Here is a 21004-nt window from a genome sequence, read left to right as displayed (position 1 = left end):
CCCTATACTAGAAAAGGAAGAGTTTTAATAAAATCGAAAGGAATGGCCTCCAGCCATGGATGTTAATTACCATCTGATGAATAATAATGATGATAATAGGAGATGTGAAATAAGTTAAAATACTTCCTGGGCCAGATTTTTTTTTTTTTAAATTACAAACCCTGGAATGTTGCCTTATAAATTTAACCAGTGTGCTAGCATTAAATGGTTTAAAATTAGACTTAAAACACAATGAGCTCTGTGCTATTCATATGTAGCACTCACCATGTGATTTTTTAGTAACGCTATTCAAATGAATTCAATTTTGATCAGTATCACAAGTAGAATGTCGATCACCCAGTAGAGAGAATGGCAGTATAAATGTTTCTTCCTATAAGCATATTCGATCATGAGAAATCAGAATTCAATAATGTGGCACAATATTGGTTATTCTTTACAGGCTTTACCTCCCTCTTTAATATTTTATGCCACTGATAAAATGTGATCAGTTGACACTTTTCAATATGCTGACTTTTGCACATTTTAATTATACGTTTATTTTTGAATATTAAATAAACTTTACATCAGCATGCCCTTTAAAATATTAAATTGAGGGGCACCTGGGTGGCTTAGTTGGTTACGCGTCTGAGTTTGTCTTAGGTCATGATCTCGTGGTTTGTGGGTTCAAGCCCCACATCGGGCTGTGTGCTGACGGGTCAGAGCCTGCAGCCTGCTTCAGATTCTGTGTCTCCCTCTCTCTCTGTATCTCCCCTGCTCACACTGTCTCTCTTTCTCTCTCTCTCAAAAATAAATAAAACATAAAAAAATTTAATATAAAATTGAGTATAATCATAAAAATTAAATGCATATAAATGATTTTGCATAAGCAATGATAAAAACACTGTAATAAATGCAATATTGGGTTAAAGAGGGTTTTTTTCTTTAAAAATGAAACTCCTAGAACATTATATCCAGTTTTGTGGAATGTAAACCCATACTTCATTAGGAAAGGTTTTGTAAAGTTATATGAATATTAAAATAATTATTTCCATACCTTATAGTCTAGTTTAGTGGGACAGTCTAGGTCAGTGCTATCTAACAGAAGAAAAAAAGCCACAAATGCAAATACATATGTAATACTAAGTTTCCTGGTAGTCGCATTTTAAAAAGTAAAACCAAACAGGTGAAATTAACTTTAATAATATATTTTACTTAATCCACATGTTCAAAATATTATCATTTCAGCATGTAATAACTATAAAAATTGTTTATGACATATTTTACATTTGTTTTAATACTATGTCTTCAAAATCTGGTGTGTATTTTCCACTTACAGCTCACCTCTATTTAAACTAGTCAAATTTCAAATAATTAGTAGCCACATGTGACTAGTGGCTATCATATTAGACAGCGTGGATCTAGGACTAAGGTCACTGGTTCTCAAACGTGGCTCCACATGGGAATCACCTGAGAAGCCTGAAAAAACTTTCGATGTCTGGGTCACAGTCCCATGATCCTAGTGTATTTGCTCTGGGGTGTCACTTCGGCATTGGGATTAAAAAAAAAAAAACTCTTCAGGTGATTCTAATACACAGCAAAGTTTGAGATTTACTAGTCTTGTTTATTTTTTTTAAGTATTACCAAAACAATATTATGAAAGCAATGGCAATTGTACTTTACTTGAAATCAATATTATTTAAAAATCATGCTGAAACATACTAACGGTGTAACATATATAATAGCATAGATGACGTATTTACATTACTACTATTTCTAAATATAATTAATAATTGCTAGTAAAATTCCAAAGCTTTGATTAATTTGGCCAGGAGTTCAAATGTAACATGAAGATTCCAGGTGAGGATTTAATCTCAGTACTGAGTGAGATTTGTTGAATAGTGGCATTTCTGTATGTCTTCTCTGAATTTTTTACTTTGTGTTTGTTTAGCAAATGTCCTAATAGAGAAATCACCTCTGACAATGGGGTCATAAAAACTTTCTGTGATGCTACATTTGTTTCATATGTTTAACTCTTGTGTCCAGTATCCTATTGTTAGTATAAGAGCTAACCCACACCCATGACAAATATTTCTCCTCTTGATTTCTATTCTAGCAGTCTTTGTCCATCTGTACTTAATATATTGGTACATCTAGTATTTCTCAGTGACAAACCATCCTAAGACTTAGTGGCTTTAAAACAACAACCTTTAGGGGCGCCTGGGTGGCTCAGTTGGTTAAATGTCCAACTTCGGCTCAGGTCATGCATGATCTTGCAGTCTTTGGGTTTGAGCCCCAGGTCAGGCTCTCTGCTGAGAGCTCAGAGCCTGGAGTCTACTTTGGATTCTGTGTATCTCTCTATCTCTCTGCCCCTCCCCTGCTTGTGCCTTTGTCTCTCTCTCTCCCTCTTTCTCTCTCAAAAATAAATGTTAAATTTTTTTAAACAGCAAAAAAAAAATAATAAAATAAAATAACAACCTTTATTACTTCCATTAAGTCTGTGGGTCCACTGTGCCATTCTGTGTCTGGGCCAGGCTTGGCTAACTTGTCTGAGCTCTCAAGCATCCACATTTAGCTAGTGGGGTACCTAGAGGCTGGTCCATCTAGGATGGTCTCAGCTAGAACAGCTCAGCTCTGCTCTTTGTGGTCTCTTATCCTCTAGCAGGCTAGTACAGGTTTGTTCTGAGAGCAGTGGTGGCCCTGCAGAGATGGTGTAAAACTACACAAGCATATTTTCAAGCCTCTGTATCAAGTTGACACTGTTTCACTGGCCAAAGCAAGCCACAGGGGCAAACCCAGAGTCAGCGCAGGAGGGTACTACCATAGGGCACAGGCATTAGTGCAGTCAGTCTGCCATGTCTGGTGTTTGATTTGATTCGTCCTATCATGTTTTCTGTTCATTGCCAGTTGTTCTTACTCTGCAATGTTTTTTGTTTTGTTTTTTTTTTAACTATCTTAGCTGCAGTGTTGAATATTTCTACCTGTTATAAATGAAATCTTTCTTTCAAAGTTTTCTTAGTATCTGCCTTTAGGAACTTTCCTTTGTGGTTTAGTCATTTTTATGCTTTTAAAGCCTCTTTTTAAATTTGATTGTGTAGATAAATAATGAAAATAAATATGATCTTTGATCAAGTAGACAATCAGTAAATAGATACAATGTGTTTAAAAGACTTCATGCATTATCTTGAGATCAAAAAAAGTTTTAAATGCTTTATATTTTGCCAAAGTTCTAAACCTGATTTCAGAACAATTAAATAAGTGAAAAAATGTTCATATGAATAAAATATTGATGCTCACTTCCGGCTTGTCCATTGTCTACTTAACACTTGTATTTCAGCATGCATTTTTCACTGCATTTCTTTACAATAGATGGTTTAATTCATCATGTAAAACCATTCTGATTGAATTTTGAGGAAAATATACTAAAGGGTTATATATGGAGAGCTTCGTAAACCCAGACATTAAATAAAAGCCATCGTATTTTGTCAGTTGGGGATGTGACTAAGCTATGTTTTAAGAAATAAAACAAGTACATTTCTGTCTCTGGGGTTACTTATTTGGTGGAGGTTCAGAGTCCTATAGAAACATTTTTTTCTTTTTCCCTATAAACAAGCATTATAAATTGTTTGTTACTAGATTATAACCTTGTAAGAGTAAATTACAGTTGATAGAGCTTTGAATTACCATGCAACATTTTGTGCCTACATGAGTAAATGACAAAAAATAGACTAAGAAAACACCACATACTTATGTTGTGCTGTTTGCCCTTTTAAAAAGGATGATTACTATGTAACTCCTCATAAAGCTGGAGAATATATTCTTTCTTGGACCAGGGGAAGCCTTATGGATTCTAATTTTCCCAAGGTTAGCTTTGTGGGTTTGGAATATTCTGAAACCTAATGTGACAGCATTAAGCTGTATCTTACCAGACACTCTTGCACTGATTTTCCTTAGAATAAAACTTTCAAACAGGATTTGGTACAAGTAGTTTACTTGGAGGTGATCCAGGGAAGCACTGGTTGTGAAGTAGGAAAGGAAAACAATGAAGGGGAGGCAGCCAAGTTACAGGCTGGAGTTCAGTCATGCAGGGAAAACTCGGAGCCAGCATGGAACATGTACTTCAGGGATATTCCAGTCAAGGACCAGGGAGCTGGGATCATTATCTACTAACCCCCATTCATCAAGGGATGAGAGAGCTGGAATCATTATTTACCCATCTAGTCTGTCAGAGACTGAGGGCTGCTCCCAAGGAAACCCTTCCCTGCACTTTGATTTAGCCCTTGCTCATAAGCTGAAGGTGGTTTTGTGGCCAGAAAAAAAGGCAAAGAATGTCAAGTGCTACTAATTGTAAGGCATCTTGCACCAGTGAATGTAAAGAAATATGAGCATGGCAGCACCAGTATACACCAGGTACAGGGGGACACAAAGTGGCATCATGCCTTCCCAGGCAGACCTGAATATCCTCTCCATCCTCTTCAACGATTACCTCTTTTTCCATGTTTTCTGTTTTCTTGTCCTCTCTGATCCTCTCAGAATTCAATACCTTCAATAATGGTATGTTCTAAAGAAATGCATACCACACAGTGACCCACTGTGCCTGCAGGACAATAGGGTTTGTCAACCCCACAGGCTATTTTCACATCCTTGGTGCACCTTACATCTGAACTGTATCTAGAAAGTTTGGCATTAGCAGCTATTCCATCTGAAGCATTAGCAGCTATTCCATCTGAAGCTCAGTTCTCAACTGGAGTTAATTTTAACCCCCCCCCCCCCACTTCCCTCCTTGGAAATGTTTGGCAGTGGCTGGAGACATTTTTGCTTGTCACCACTTTGGGGGAGGGTACTGTTGGCCTCAGGTGGTTGGAGGTCAGCCATGCTGCTAAATAACCCCTTCCACCCAACAAGGAATTAGCTATCCTAAGAGTTCTGTTGTGATGCTGTTCAGACACTTGATCTCGAGAAACATCAGTGGGAAAGGAAGATGCTATAGGTCATGCTTTCCAATTTCCTTTCCTAATCTTTACTCCCCATTTTTACTCTGACAAAGTTTCCATTGATTTGTAAAGGTGTTGCTAAGCATGTTGGGAGGCACAGAAAGGAAGCTCATTATGCTTCCTGAAATTTTGCTAAATTGAATAAGGGAGTAGCAATCTGACCTTTTAAAATGTTTCCAGATGCTAAACCACAGATTGAAATGCTAAACCCAGAGAACCAACTACTACTGATAAGTAGTGCTGTGGCAAAAAGGGCAGTTTTCTTTTGACAAACCAAGTCATGAAGGACGGAAAGATACTGACACTCAGTGATTAATTTCTGGGAATGTGTTGAACGAATCAAATTATGTATCATTTGATGCCATTAAATTTGAGTTCCTGCATTATACGTGGACCTTTCGCTTTTCAAACATTCTCAGTGTGTGAAATTGAATGTGCCATTTACAAGCTATCATGTAATTTTCTGTTTTCTGAAACAAAAGCAACAATCTGGGTACATTAAAGACCATTATATAATTGACAAACCTGCTTTTTAAAACTTGACCCAAAACACTTAAAATTACTATCATTTGTCAAAGGGAGTTATTCTTTAACAGTGCAAAATCATTTAAAAATTAGAATTAAAACCTCCTTTTGCTTTGTTCCAACAAGAATACCTTCCATGTGTATACATTTTCACAGTTTGCAAAGTTACTTTTCATGCCCACTAACTCACTTGATGTTCAAATCAACCCTATGAACAGGTAGCATTTTCCCCATTTTTAAAATGAGGAAGGTAAAACTCAGAGATCATAATTTACTGATTCAGTTATGAAGACAGAATATCCACTATTTGTAATATATATATATATATATATATATATATATGTATATATATATATAACTTTATATTACTTTGACTTGATGTTTAATATCAAGATTTAAATGTTTTATCAAAGTAAAACATACACATAAGAAAGCATGCAAATTATTAGTATTCAACTCAATGAATTTTCCCAATTTAAAAACATCCAGGTAACCAGCACTCAGACCCTCCCTCTTCCCAAAAGTTTACTTCATGCACCTTGTGAACACTACTGACCATTTCACCCAGGATAACACTATCCTTTATTCTGACAGCATTCATTTATTTTTGCCTGTTTTGAACTTTATGTAAGTGGAATCATGGTATGTATCTTTTGTGTCTTCTTTTGCTCAATGTTAAGTTTGTGAGCTCCATCCAGATTATTCAGTGTGGTTGTAAGTTGTTCTTTCTCATCATTATATAGTATCCTGTGTGTGACTGTTTCAAAGTTTATTCATCCATATGATCATTGATGGGCATTTTGGTCCTTTCTAGTTTTTTTTTTTTTCCTATTACAAACAGTGGTGCCCTGAATTTACTTATACATGTCTTTTGATGGCCACAGGTACATATTGCTGTTGGACTTAAACCTATGTGTAGGATTGTTGGGTCAGAGGATATGCATATACTCTGCTCTGGTACACATCTCCCAACAGTGGTTGTACACATCTACAATCCCACCAGCATCATGTGAGTTGTCATTTCTCATCCTCACCAAAACTTCACGCTGTGTTTTCCATCTTACTCATTCTTTTAGGTATGGTATTATGTCATCGAGATACTAGATTTCAATTTTAATTTTATTTCTTTTAAAGTTTTATTTATTTTGAGGGGGCAGGGAGAGGGAGGACGAGCTGGGGAGGGGCAGAGAGAGAGAGAGAGACAGAGGATCAGAAGCGGGCTCTGTGCTGACAGCAGAGGGTCCGATGCGAGACTCCATCTCTCAAATTGTAGGATCATGACCTGAGCCGAAGTCGGATGCTTAACCAAATGAGCCACCCAGGTGCCCCCTCAATTTTAATTTTAATAGTTGGAAACTGAGCCTCTTGGTATCACTAACCTGTAGGTTAAACACTGATTTTAACACTGAAATTTGCTTTGTTTTCCCGTGTCCCCAGTTACATAAATGCAGGGCCTAAACACACTTCACAACAACCCAATTATTTCCAACTATCCATTTAGCCCAGAGGGACTTTCTTCTGGATTTTGTCTCTGACCACTCATTAGTGTTTGGTGCCCACAAGGTGTGTGGCAAGTGGTTTAACCAGTACCATGGACACCAAGCCCTTTAGGTAAGTGCTGTGTCTCCACCGAGAGGGATTTTGCCCAGCATGTCAGATGCCAGAAAGTTCAGTGAGGCTGAAGAACATGTGCTACGTTCCATTCTGTTTTCCCTGTATGGGAGTACTATTCCACGTTCCACTAGAAAAGTCTTTGTTATCTGGTCTTCACAGCATTGTCTGCCTCTGCTTCTATCCCCTTACCTTGATCCAGTTGGCCAATCCCCATCCCAATCCCACATTCCAGCTCATGTCTCATGGCTTTCCTCTCTTTCTCTTCAGGGTCATTATACTTGATTGCTAGAGAGAGCTTGGAAAAAATATCCCCCCATTGACCTTTCTACACATCTCTTCATCTTTCCCATTTCTGACCCAGGAACTCACAAACAATTTCAATCTAACATAATCCCCTGCCTCCCATGAATGGGTGCCTTCATGACCAGTCACAACTGGTCTCCACATCACAGTTTAGCTTGGTCTTGGATAATGTGCTATAAAAATATTTTTTTTCATAAGAAAGATGCTTTGGAAGTCAGAAAATCATGAGCCATTCATGATAAAAAGAAGTATCTCTACACTCTCCCTGAGAAGTCACAGAACTACTCAGGGTGGATAGTCACTTAATCTTTCTAAGCCTCAGTTCCCTTCTCAATAAATTAGAGATGATTATAACCCAGAACCCTCTTCTCAAATACTTGTAATGATTTAAAATGTGATAAATAGCTTGCAAACACCTAAGTGCTTCACAAACTGTTCAGTGATGTATACATATAAGAAGACATAATTATTGTGGACATTATTCTCATTATTTTGTTTACATGTTGGCCCTAATCATTGGCATATGTTGGCCCTTCGCAGAATTCTGACTTGGCTTTCAATGCTTCTGGCCCTGATGAATAGAGTGGCCTTTTTTTTTTTTTTTTTAATGTTTATTATTTATTTTTGAGAGACAGAGTGCGAGCAGGGGAGGGTGAGAGAGAAAGACACACAGAATCCGAAGCAGGCTCCAGGCTCTGAACTGTCAGCATGGAGCCCAATGTACAGCTCAAACTCATGAACCATAAGATCATGACCTGAGCCAAAATCGGAAGTTTAATTGACTGAGCCACCCAGGTGCCCCTGGCCTCGTTTTTTATTAAGCCTCCCAGGGGTTTCCATTACAATAGCCTATCCATTTTTAGGAAGTACCCAATGAATGAATGAATGAAGTTTTCAAGGAAATGACTAGTCAACCTTGTCCTTTCTTGCATTCAATCAAAATGAATTGAGTGTCTTCTCTGTGTACACCTCCCATGACCAGTCAGTAACAAGTACCAGGATGCAAGTAAGAATAGAGACAGCTGCCTCCTTGGAGGAATTCACAGTTTAGGGGTAAGAAACCCTTCCAAATAAGTTTTATTACCATGTGGGGAATACTGTATTGGGGGTTATGTGCCCGATGAGGTGAAGTCTTTTTAGAGAAGTGAGAGCCAGTTTCAGAGAAGGCCCTTGGATCTGAGAGGAATGAGTGGGAGTTGCCCAGGCCCACAGGCAAAAGGTACACATTCCAAGCCAAGGAAACAGTTTATGTAAAGAAAGAGTCGGAAAGAGATGGCATGTTTGGACACAGTCCAGTAATACTGGAATTTATAATAGGATCATAGGTGTAGTGGGAAATGAAGGTGGGCAAGTGTTAGAGCATTCCTGCAGGGCCTTTTATATTATCCCCAATATTTTAATTTTGTAGGGAGAGGATGGCACTGAAGAGTTTAAAGGGGAGTGATATATTCAGAATTTAGTATTAGAAAGACCACAGTGGCAGGGAGGACAATAAGGATGATATTGCAAGAGTCCAGGTGAGAGATGACCAGTCCCTGATCCTGGTCCGTAGAGGAAGGAATGAAGAGAAGGATGGAAATGACAGAAAATAACTAATGCTAATGGGATATTGTGATTGACTTGATGAGTGAAAGGGATATACCCACCTACAGTAGGAGCATGAAGAGCGTTCAGTCAGGCACTGTGTGAGTAAGTCAACAGATTGGCATTTACTGAGCCCTTACTTTGGGCAGATGAAGGAGCTAGTCACTGTGGTGTATCTATAAAGATGAGGAAGATATAGACCTCTGGCAATTAGTGACCAAATAGCTGTATTAAGTCACAGAATAGTAATAATTTTAAAAGAAAGCTTCTATCAAGGAAAGGTCAATGTGCTATGATACCCTCAAGATAAGGATGAATGACCCTGATTAGTCAGCTTTTATTTTAGGGAGCTGGCAATTATCATTCTAGGCTTGGATTGTTCATGTCTCTATTCTTTGCCATAATAGATTCTATTCCTCTAATGGGAAACCAGTAAATGTCTTTCATTCTCTCTTTCTAATGTTTGAAAATGAATAAGACTCAAAAAAGTTCTTTTAGGATCTTTACAGAAGTGGCTGAGCCAACACAGTGCCCATCTTTGCTAGGTGACGGTTGTTTTGAAGGACATGTAAGTAAGTAAATTCACTTGCTTATCTAAAACATATATTTTGAGAATTTTGTTGTTAGCCAAATCTGTCCTGAAGCAAATCATTTACAGTTAGAGTAGAAGAATATAACCCTTCTCAGAGGACATTTAAATGTGCCCACAAAATAACAGAGAGTGACTTCAGACAGATTATACACTTTTCTTAGAGAAAAGTGGCTTGGAATTAGTGGGGATGATAAATGAAAGCACTAGATTTCTTAGCTACAAAGAAGATCACACTGGCACCAAGTCTGATAAGTGCTTCCATTAGGACCGTGGAAAATTCAGTGGAAATCTATGTAACCCCTAAATGGTGCATTAACTCACACAGTGTTTCAGCATTAGGTTATCTATTTGGACAGGTAGTCCAAAAGAACTTAACAGAACAATATTAAGGAAAAAAATAATTTCCTGGAATAAAATGTCTGAAGAGAGTGATAAAATTATTTGCTGTCCCTTTCAAGTATAATGGATATGCTAATCATATCCATAATAAGTTTTCATTTCTTTTCCTCTAGTAATATAAATTTATAAGGAAGTTCAAGATTGATTTACTTTCTTGAGCAAAGGTAGGCAGGCGATATAAATGAATAAAGAAGGTGAGCTAGAGACTATTAAATTTGCCCCTTTGTAAAGGAACCTGCTACTTTTTCAGCCCTTTTCTATAGTTGCCATGTGGGAATGAGAGGTCTCAAGTTATCAGGCCTTCTGAGGATTCAGAAAAAAAATGGAAGTATGAACACTTCTATATTAAAGTTTTGTCAATTATTAAGAAACTACTATGCTAGCCAAGCTTCATAGATAGCAAGGACATCATTTCACAACAGAATAAACTATGAACTTATTGCTTAACTTTGCAGTTATTATTATATTAAAGTTTATAATTTAATGTTCTGATATTGAAATAAGTTTGAGGGGCGCCAGGCTGGCTTAGTTGGTGAAGCATGAAACTTGATCTCCGGGTTGTGAGTTCCAGCCCCATGTTGGGTGTGCAGATTACTTAAAACTAAAATCTGAAAGAAAGAAAGAAAGAAAGAAAGAAAGAAAGAAAGAAAGAAAGAAAGAAAGAAAGAAAGAAAGAAAGAAAGAAAAGTTTGATTTCTTGCTTAGTTTTAACTTAATGCTGATTTTTTTTCTCATGCCTGTTCATTTTGAGTGTTAATGTTTATATTTTTTATATAAAACCAATCCCTTAACCAATATTTGTTAATCCATTTTCTGGGGATTCCAATGTTAGAAGCATCTCTAGCATGCAAAGATGTCCACACAAAGACCATTATGAATATCTAAACATCTGTGGCCAGAAGACCAATGAAAAGAGCAATAAAACAGACTCTAAAACATGTATTCTATCTGTGCAACCTCTGTTTTCTAGTCTTTGAAGATGGAGGTAACATTGTTATACAATGGTTAAAGTCTTTGGAGAACTCCAAAAAAGGCTCTTTGAATATGGCTATCTCTAAATTATCTGACCTAAGAAACGTATACTTCCTAATGTAAAATAGAAATTTGCCATGATTTCTTATTTTGCTACAATACAAATTGAATTCAGTAAAAAAAAAATGCAACATAGCATTTTACTTATTGGATTAGGAAAGATTAGGAAGATTGAAAATACCCATCTTTGATGTGAATTCTGAGTATGGGTTCTCTGTCCTGAAAGAGGAAGTATAAATTTGTGTAACTTTCAGAAACTCAGTTCAATAATGTTATCCAATTAAAAAATACAGACACCTACCCTTGCTTAGATTTAGCAATTCTACCTTGAAGAAGTGCAGTATAGACTGTTCATAATCATAAGGCAAAAGCTACAGTTTAAATGTTCTTTATAGGAGAATTATTGTACAAATGTTGCAACAGCCACTCAGCGGAATATTTCACACTCACTAAATGCAAAATGGTATATATTTCTGTTTGTTGACATAAAAATAGTATATGTGAAGCAAAAAAGTAGGACTCAAAACATTTCCATTATGGTGCTACTTTTGTAAAAGTACATGTACTGATATGAAATAGAGAAGGAAAGAGAGAAAGAGGGAATTAATAAATGAGAAAAAGACAGGCAGGCACCCCTTGTATTGCATGGTGGTGTGGAACGGTACTACTGTGCAAGCTGTTACTGTTATATGTGTCTATAAAAATGAAAAAAATAGTAAGATTAATATGTATTTAATACACTAATATGAATTGTTAGAAACATTCGAGTTGTTTTATTTTTTAATAAAAAATTATCAAGAGTGGCTTCGGTAGTGCTTGCTTTCTTCCTGTCATATAACTTACAGAGCAAACATCTTGTCTATGCCGTGGTGAATTGTCATACTCCTTTTTAAGTTTGGGTCATCTTCCAGCACTTTTCGTTTGCACTGATGAGGTCATGAAATATCTCTGAGAGGTTCTTTAATGGAGAGATTTCTGTTGACATCCCTTCCCCTGGAACATCATCATCCTTTCCTCAGAACTACTTTCCTCATTCATGTCTTTTGTTTGCCTTCACAGAATTCCTCTCCAATGGCAACAGTGTTAGTATCCCTAAATATCATCAATATTTACATTCTGTTCAAATTTCACCTTTAACATTAACACTAAAGGGATTTTTTTTTTTTGGTGAACTTTCATTTTGTTGGACAATTTCCCCTTTTAGTTATTCATTTTTCTAAAATGTGACATGGGTTGATTCCTGGGAACCAAGGAGGCAACACATCTACAAGTTTTGCTGTCTGTGTATGAATAGAATAACAATGTGCAATGACCAATCACTGACAGACTTTGAAAGGAATCGTGCTATTGGTCACCAATGGTGATGTAAATCTGTTATTTGTGACCAAAGAGCTAGAAGCAAAGTTTGCTCTTTATACAGTTACTCACAGCTAATATGACATAGAGACTGAAATTTGAAGCATTTTGTTGGGGCATTGAGTTATGACTGAACCATGGTAACAGAGTTTTGCCTGTCAGCCCATGCAAACCAAGGACTGCATTGAAAAAGCTTGTAAGGACATGCAACAAAAAGCTAAGAATGAGTGGTGATCCCCAGGTCTTACATTTGCAGATGATTTTATTTTACTTGAAAAAAAATGTGCTTAGGTGTATTCTAAGTTTTCCTGCAATTAATCGTTATTTGTAAAATACAAAAATAAACATTATTGAAAAAAATTAATACTTTATACTCCTATAAAATCCCGTTAGGTTTTGATGCAAATCAAAATTAATTTGGTTCAGATAACTTGAGGATAATTCAGTTAATAAAAAGTTTAAAAATTACTCTTTTAAGTTTCTTCCCTCTGAAACTGGTTTTAATTTGACTGAATACATTTGGTTGAATTAATTTGAGGCGAAAATATTACAATATTTAGTGTTTCTTTCTAAGAGTAGTGATTGATATGTCTCTCCATTTATCCTTGTCTGCTTTTATACCAGTTAGTCACATTTTATAGTGTTTTTCATAAAAGTCCTTCATATATTCTGTCCAGATGTATTTTTCCTATTAGTACTATGAACAGAAGTTTTCCTTCTTCACTAGATTTTTGAAATAGGGCAGCTATTGATTTTGTATATTTAATCTTTTAAGTTGTCATCTTGCTGAAGTCTGTTGTCAATAAAATTTAGAACTAGCACAGATACATATTTATTAATGTCAGTCAACAATCATGATCTCTCATATGATGGGTGAACTTCCCATGTTGCATCATAAGGCTTATATTTCAATTGTGTGCAGTATCTTGTTCTTTTCCACTTAAGTATTCTTTCTCTCTTGCTCCATCACATTTTCTCTCCTCGCTGGAACTTTATTATTAAAACATCCTGTGATTGCACCTATTAAAAATAAGATAAAATAAAATCCTTTTACATCTTATGTTCTCTCCAACTGCCATCCGATTTCTCTTATCTTCTTTAAATCAAAATTCATGAAAGGAATAGTCTCTATTTGCTGACTCTCTCCTTGTGCAGAAAAGAATTAATGTAGCAGGTCTGCTTTTAAAAGGCCTGCTTACAAGGGAGCTTGAATATTGCACCACTAATTTTAAGAGTGGCTGACTCAAGAACCATAAAGATAGAATGTAATATCAGACCTGGAGATCATATTTTAAGTTGAGAAATACTAACAAGAAAAAAAATGACATAATTCCTTTATAATTTTAAAATCTAGGTGGTGATGCATTGATTGATTAATGATTAAATTTACTTTTACTGAGAAAAAATGAGTGGCTGACTGTGCCTAAACCATTTGCATGAACAGTATGGCTTATGCCAAAATGGCTGCTCTGGGAGTCTGGAATTTTGGTATATGCCAGGCAGAGGCTGCCTACATGACCAGCCTCCAGTAAAAACCTTAGGGGTTGAGTCTCTCATGAATTTCTCAGGTTGGCACAGGTTCACTCATGTTGAACTTGTTGGTGGGGGAATTAAATGTGTTCTGTGTAACTCCACTGGGAGAGGACCCTTGGAAGGCTATGCCTGATTTCTCCCAGACTTCACCCCTTACACCTTTTCCCTTTGCTGATTGTGTTTTCTGTTGCTATTGGAATAAATCTCAGATGTGAGTACAACTCTGTGCTGAGTTCTGTGAGTTCTCCCAGCAAATTGTCAAACCTAGGAGTGAGTGGCCTTCCTCACTTCCCATTCTCTTTTGAATCCCCTGCAGTAGGATTTTCATTCCAGTGTCTCCATGAGATCCACTGGTTGCAAAGTCTAAAGGTTATTTCTCTTAGCAGCTTTTGAATCAAGTCACTATTTTCTTCCTTTTGATGTTTTTATTTTTTTATAATGTTTATTTATTTTTGAGAGAAAGAGGCAGGGAAAGAGGGTGCAAGCTGGAGAGGGGCAGAGAGAGGGAGACACAGGATCCAAAGCAGACTTTTTGCCGTCAGCACAGAGCAGGATGTGGAACTTGAATTCATGAACCATGAGATCATGACCTGAGCTGAAGTCAGACACTTAACCGAATGAGCCACCCAGGCGCCCCGATTTTCTTCCTTTTGAATTACTTCCTTTCCTTGGTTTCAAGGACAGCACATAGTCCTGGTTTTCCTCCCACTTCATTGGCATGTCTTTCTCATTCTCCTTTTCTGGCTGTTGCTCTGCTGTCTAAACTTTACATTGGAAGTGACTTTTAAAATCCTAGTAGTGTTGGCATGTTGGGGGTGAGTATCTAACTCTGATGGTTCATGGGAGAAAGAAGTTGGAGGCAGTGTAAAGGAAGAATAGACAATTCTTACAAAAAGTTTTACTCTGAAAGGACACAAAACAGAAGTGCTACCTAGAGGAGAAATAAGGCCAAGAAAATGTTTTTAAATTGGGAGAAATTACACATTTTAATGCTGAAGAGAATGATTCAATAGAGAGGGGAGAAAGATAGGATCCATGGGAAAGAGTGGCAATTATGGGCACCCAGTGAACAAGCAGAGGGTTTCCCTTAGATAGGAGCAGGAGAAGCGTCGTTAGTAATTACAGAAAGGAATGCAGGATACCTGGGCTCCTTTGCTTCTAGATTTGTCGATACGGTAGGAACTCAAAAGGGTGCTTCAGGGTCCTTCAACTTTGTCACTCAAAGAAGTGAGTTTATACGCGGGAGATTTGAGGAGCAAGGAGCCACTGGACGTAGAACAAGCTCTAGAACTTGGTGATGGATAAAACATGGGGAGTGAGAAGGAGAGAGAGAATCCTAAGTGGACTCCGTGCTGCTTAGCACAGAGCCTGAGTCAGGGCTCCATCTTACGAGTCAGAGGCTTAACCCACTAAGCCACTCAGGTCTGTCTTTTAATGAGCCTGTGCCCTGAGCTGTGAACTTCACAAGTGCCCCTCAGTTCCCTCCCCCCACCCCACCCCCCACCTCCCGATGAGACTGGAGGGCCAGAGTGGATTGGAGATGGGTATTTCCCTTCCTGCAGGGCCAGTTAGGCTCTGATGAAACTCGAAAAGATTAGGCTGTGGTTGAATAATTTCTCCTGAGGGCAGAACAGGATGATCTGGTGTATTTCAAAACAGGGCTACTTTTTCCCTCCCCCTGGGAGCCCCAGGGGATTTTTCTCCTGTCTTCACTGTGAGAACATGTTACTCCAGGAAGTAAAACTCTTAAAAATGTGGTTACTACCCCCCACCCAAAAAAAAAAACCTGTATCCCTGAAGTTCTTAACTCTCAGTTTTATCCCCACTGAGCCTCTAACAACTCATCAATTCCAATTGAAGTTTTCCTATCCCTGAACTGGTTAGAGGTTTCTACTCCTGTACGTTGTGATTCATTCTGCCTATCTGTATCTTCAGTATTGAGGGCAGCAGTTTGCCCTATGACCTCAATTCTCTGGTGGATCTAAGAAGAGTTGTTGATTTTCAGTTTGTTCGACTTTTTACGTACTGTCAGGACAAAGCAATGACTTCCAAGCTCCTTACATTCCAGACTGGAAACTAGACTCTTATTTTGTCAATGTAGAGAAATCAGTAAGTAAGTAAATTAATAAATAAATAAGTAAACAAATTTTTTCAGCTAACCTCACATTCATAAGTTATATCTAACTTGGTCATGATGTATTGTCTTTTCTATACTCTGCTCAATGCAGTTTGCTAAAGTTTTCTTTCAGATTTTCATACATATTTTCGTGAGTGAACATGTGCTTTAAATTTCTATTTCCTCAGCTTCTTGTTTAGTTTTTGTGACATGATTATACTCACCTCATGAAATGTTAGGGAATATTCTTCCTTTTGCTGTTTTTTAGAAGAGTTTGAATGTTTAAATTATTTCTTCAAACGTGTTTTAGAACTTGCCCACTAATCTGTCAGGATTTGAGAATTTCTTTGTGGAGAAGCTTTGAAAAAAATTTGTTAATGTTTATTTACTTTTGAGAGAGAGAGAGAGAGAGTGCTAGTGGGGAGAGGCAGAGAGAGAGAGAGAGACAGAGAGACAGAATTGGAAGCAAGCTTCCGGCTCTGAACTACCAGTACAGAGCCCCAAGTGGGGCTCAAACTCATGGACCATGAGATCATGACCTGAGCCAAAGTCGGACACTTAACCAACTGAGCCGGCCAGGTGCCCCTGAGGAGAAGCTTTTAGGTGCTGATTCCTTATCTTTATTGGTCATAGGGCCACTCAGATTTCTGTTGCTCCTGAGTCAGTGTTGATGCATCATTATTTGGGGAATTGTTTAACTTAAAAAATTTTGAGCATAGCGTTCTCTTATGTTCTTATTGAAAAAACTGTAATAGCCAGAGTTATATCTCCTTCTTTGTCTTTAGGCTTATTTCTAGCTTTTTTCTAATTCTTTGAAGTCTAAAGTAAAAGTAAATTCCTTCAGACAGTATCTGTTTCTGCCTATGCTAAGTGCTTGGGAACTATGGAACAGGGACAATTTCTGTGGTAGAAACAAGCTAATTGTCCACAAAAATATTTTGTTTCTCATCCCAGGGGTGTAGCTAGATTCTGTTTCCCAGCTGTCCTTGGAGTTGGGTATGGCCTTGAGCCTCAGTTTTTGCCACTGGAATATGAGTGGGGGTGTCATGCATCCATTTCCAAATCTGGCCAATAAACACCTTGCTGCTGAATGAACACCCATTTCAACTACCTATTTCTGGATCACAATTAACCCCCAAGACCTACTGCTTTAAGGCAACAACCATCTTGGGGAGCTTTGGTGGCTCAGTTGGTTAAGCATCCAACTTCAGCTCAGGTCATGATCTCATGGTGCTGACAGCTCAGAGCCTGGAGCCTGCTTCGGATTCTGTGTCTCTTTCTCTCTCTGCCCCTCCCCTGCTCATGCTGTGTCTCTCTCTGTCTCTCAAAAATAAGTAAACGTTTAAAAATGTTTAAAAAAATCTTAACAACCATCTTATTACTTCTCATGAGCTTGTCTGTTGACTGGACAGTATTTTGCTAGTTTTGGCTAGGCTTGGTTATGTGGCTACATTAAGCTGTGCACTTGCTTGGGCTAGAAAGCCCACAATGGTCTCTATCACACATCAGAAGCCTCGTCACTCACTGTCAGCTGGGGTGCCATGATTTTGCCCTCTGTGGCCTGTTTCTCCATGTGATGTTCAAATTTTTATGGCCTTTATGTGGCCTCTCTTTCCAGCAGGATTTCCTGGACATCCTTTTAACATGGCAGTTGGGAAAAGAGAGAAAATGTGGATGCTGCCAGCCCTCTTAAGGCTTGAGCTCAGAAGCCTTGGAATGTTGCTTTCACTGCGTTTTGATGGCCAACACATGTCTTAAGTCCAGCTCAGATTCAAAGTGGACAAGTGGATTCCAACTGTTCTTGGGAGGAGCTCCAACGTCACAGTGTGAAGGGGCAAAGGCAAAAGGAGACATAATTCATTGGGGACCATTTTTAACATTCTACCATATCACCCCTGAACATTCCCACACAGGACCCTCTCCTAATTCTCTTGACAGGTAGATGCAGATGTTCAGGGAGCCTTGTTAAGCCATGTAACGAAGACAGAGGCGCCTCTGTTGGAGAGCTCCTCACCTCCAGCTCCCATTCTCTGGCAATTGGACATGATGTAAATAAGAAATGAAGTGGGTTGTAGTAAACCACTTGTATCTCAGGGTTCATTACAGCAGCTAATCTTACCCTAAAAGTAGAACTATAAGCTAATTTTTCAGCATGGGGTTTTTCAGACCATATAGGTAATGTGAGTTGGATTGCAAATCTTTGCAAGGAACATTTTGTGACTCTAGTCTCTCAAGTGATGTCTTTTCTTTTCTACCCATTGCCAAGGTCTGAGATCATCAACTTTCCTTCTTGGTCCATGTGATGTGAAGCATGGGAAGATTTGGAGGAGGTAGGCAGCAAGGACAGTTTTTTCTTCATTTATCTTTACTTTGAGAGTAGCCCTTTGTGAACCCTGTTTAATGTGGGTGAGCTCTGGCATCTCTTGATCCCAGCCAACCCTGTCCCAAAACAGGCTGTGAAAACTGCCAACTCTCAAGTTCCCTTGGACTTGCAAATGCCCTTAGCTTCAAGCTGGCCGTGACTCTCTGCTGGCCTGTCTGGATTTCTGCTCTCACTCAATGTTTGGCCTCTGAGAATTCTACATTTTCTGTCCCACTCATGCTTACATTTAAAAATATGTTATTTATATTTTAGCTAGCATTTTAAATTGTTTTCAGTAAGAAGGTCAGTGTGGTTTTGTAAATTTCAATACTGCCAGAAGAAGAATAAGGCATTTGTTTTTAGAGGAATTTAAATTTATGCTGAATTTATGTGTTTCTCACGATTTCCACAGATATCTCATTCTGCTTTTATGCATTTCCTATTCACATCTGCTTTTTTAACTGGACAGTAGCACCAAGTGTGCTCCAAGAAATGTCCTGATGGCATTTCCTTCAGCTCACTGTGATCTCTGGTGGCTAGTTTATATCCCAGAACCACTAGTAAAATCAAAATGGACACCACCCCCACCTTTCTCTACACACAGGGACTTGTTGAACAAACATTCTTGCCTTCAAGTCCTGCTTTCCAGAGTTAAGTAATATTTGTTTCATTCCACTGGACTCTTCTCTATTTCCTAGGTAGTCTGCTGTGAATTTTAGGTTTAGTATTCTCAGCATTAAATGTATGTCTTAGTCTGAGAACTCCCAGAAGCAGACCCTGAGTCAAGGATTCAAAGACAAGCAATTATTTGGGAGGTGATCCCAGAAAGCTGGATCATCCATACAACCAAAACTCTGTATTATGAAAATGTGTCAGTGTGAGTGTCCAGGAAGTAGAGAACATAGTCAGTAAGAATTGGGTTATACATTATTGTAAGATATATGCCAATGACAGAAGATTAAATGAATAGCACCCTATTTTATAATCACCAAAGTAGCAGAAATGATGATAGTGATGATGATGATTAACACATCTTGAGCATTTTCCATTCACTTTTCACTAAATTTAATTAATCCTCAAAAAATCCATTGAGGTGGGAAGCTTATTTTATTCCCATTTTTCAGACTGACACACTAAGGCATGGATAGATTACTTAGCTGCCTAATGTCACACAACTCTAAACAGTGGAGCTAAATTTGAACCCAGACTCTCTGAAGAAGTCCATGCTCCTAAGTATTATGCTACATATCACCTCTCAGATTTATTCTAGAAATGTACATCCACTGTAGAAAATTTGGAAAACATGGAAAGGCAGAAAGGAAAAAAGTAAAATTGCAAACAGTTGTTTCATTCCAAACCATGATCCTAGCAGAACTTGTGGAATTTATTGAGGTAGGAATTTTCAATCCCTGCTTTAAAGCTGAAAGAGCTCGGAGTCTCATAAATGAGGAAAGCTACTCAAGGAACTGTGGCAAAAAGAAACAAAGCAGGGAGGGAAGGGGAAAAGACAGAGGAAGAACCAGGATGTAAACCAGATTTTTCTCCATCCAAAGCAGTTTACTGTAATACTCCAGTTGGAATAAGGGATTTATTTCAGGAACACGTTTTGAGATCTAAGGACAGTTCTGTTGGAGTGTGTGGGTGTCTGTTTAGTTGTAAGAGCTCATAAATCTTTGAATCTGCACATGGAGTGTGTGGGATTTTTGTTCTAGTCGTTCCTCTAAGGTCCCACATTATGGAAGCTAGCATTTACTTTTAACTTTATACCTTTGAACTGGACACCTAAGTGACTGTAAACTCTCCCATAGCCATTTAACAATCTCTTTCTCTTTGAGGCTGACTCCATATTTAAAATAGACGCAAAATAATACTCAGGTCATTTTTCTGCTCATAAAAGGAATATGATCTCAGTGATCAAGATAAAATGAAGGTACATTATGCAATTTTAAAAGGAAGTGATTTGCTTTTTTTATTTTAAGCACTGATGTAGAAAGATAGGTAGAAGGAAGAAATCATTGAAGGAAATTAAATTAGGGATCAAGGAACAGCAGGCTAATAACAACCAGCTTAATTATAATAATTATAAAGGCTCATTGTAGGATGATTTTCAGGTATCATTCATTGGCTCACAACAGATCTGACCTGGTTCATCTTAAGTAAGCCGCTTCGTTAGTGATCAATCCGAACTCTTGAGGACTGCCAGAAGAGCATCAGCAATCTGTTATTAGTGGGGAAAAATATAAATTATTTTGAGCCGTGGAGTATGTGGTTGTCACTGAGCACACCATTATTAGATATTTTTGAGAGAATTGGACAAACGGCACAATTAGGAGGAGGAAACCTTCTAATTTAGGAAAACCTCAAGATGGAGTTTTCATTTTGTACACAGCCTAATAATTAAAGCTTGATATATATTCTTTATTTTTGTGCATGCGTTTTGATTTCTGACTGTGGCTGGTGGTTACTGTCTTTGGCCCAGATTAACTTTTTCCTCCTGTGAATAAACATGAATTATCTGTAAGGAACCTTAGCCTTAAAATGGCTTGCGGTTGTTAACTCATCAATTCCTAAGGCATAATTTTGAGCTTTTCCACAAAGTGGGTTCAGTTTTGTACATG

At 37.9% G+C, this 21004-nt stretch overlaps 1 protein-coding gene across 3 annotated transcripts in view; it reads left to right on the top strand.

Moving 5' to 3' along the window:
• LOC109498084 (translation initiation factor IF-2-like) overlaps window positions 1-21004 on the top strand; it is a 119730-nt gene that overhangs the window by 5006 nt on the left and 93720 nt on the right. For 2 of the 3 annotated variants that reach the window (XM_045053882.1, XM_045053881.1), the window contains 2 exons: window positions 6380-6504; window positions 17646-20807. The exons of the other annotated variant lie outside the window; for it this stretch is intronic. The gene's annotated coding sequence lies outside the window, so the exon portion shown is untranslated. Of the gene's footprint in view, window positions 1-6379; window positions 6505-17645; window positions 20808-21004 lie in introns of those variants that run through there. 3 annotated transcript variants of the gene reach the window in all.

The sequence above is a fragment of the Felis catus genome, chromosome A3, assembly GCF_018350175.1.
Source record: "Felis catus isolate Fca126 chromosome A3, F.catus_Fca126_mat1.0, whole genome shotgun sequence".
Lineage (NCBI taxonomy): Eukaryota > Metazoa > Chordata > Mammalia > Carnivora > Felidae > Felis > Felis catus.
This window is presented reverse-complemented; position numbering and strand designations above follow the sequence as displayed.